Source organism: Excalfactoria chinensis, chromosome 3, assembly GCF_039878825.1.
Source record: "Excalfactoria chinensis isolate bCotChi1 chromosome 3, bCotChi1.hap2, whole genome shotgun sequence".
NCBI lineage: Eukaryota > Metazoa > Chordata > Aves > Galliformes > Phasianidae > Excalfactoria > Excalfactoria chinensis.
The window spans coordinates 40242385-40243054 of NC_092827.1; the positions used below are offsets into that span (position 1 = coordinate 40242385).

Sequence of the window (670 nt, forward strand, 5' to 3'; positions counted from 1 at the left end):
CAGGGTCTGCTGTCTTAGAATCATAGAAACATAGAATTACCCAGGTTGGAAAAGACCTCAAAGATCATCAAGTCCAACCACAGCCTAACCATAGTACCCTAAGTCTAACAACTCTCTGCTAAATCGTATCTCTGAGCTCCACATCCAAACGGCTCTTAAACACATCCAGGGACGGTGACTCAACCACCTCCCTGGGGAGCCTATTCCAGTGCTTAACTACCCTTTCTGTATAGAAGCGTTTCCTAATGTCCAACCTAAACTTACCTTGGCACAACTTGAGGCCATAAACACCAAAGCAGAGCCTCAAAAAATTCCACGACACTCGTGCTTGTTCCTCTCCACGTAAATCTTTAGTAAAAGGTGAAAGATTTATATGATCTGAAGAGAAACCAAAATATAGGATAAGGGGAAATATTTTCAAATTAAAAGAGGGAAGGTATAGACTGGGTATAAGGAAGAAATCTAGAACATGTTGCCCAGAGAGATGGTGGAAGGCCCATCCTGGGAGACAATCAAGGTCAGGCTGGATGGGGCTCTGAGCAACCTGATGTAGCTGTAGGTATCTCTGTTCATTGCAGGGGAGTTGCACTAGATGACCTTTAAGGATCCCTTCCAACTCAAACAGTTCTATGATTCTATGATTCTATGGAAGACATTGCATGGTCATGAG

General features: G+C 43.4%; 1 non-coding gene across 1 annotated transcript; it reads right to left on the minus strand.

Moving 5' to 3' along the window:
- Window positions 1-286: 286 nt before the first annotated feature.
- LOC140250846 (U5 spliceosomal RNA) lies at window positions 287-398 on the minus strand. Its single transcript, XR_011903302.1, has one exon. It is a non-coding gene; the product is annotated as a U5 spliceosomal RNA (small nuclear RNA).
- Between the last annotated feature and the right edge of the window lie 272 nt (window positions 399-670).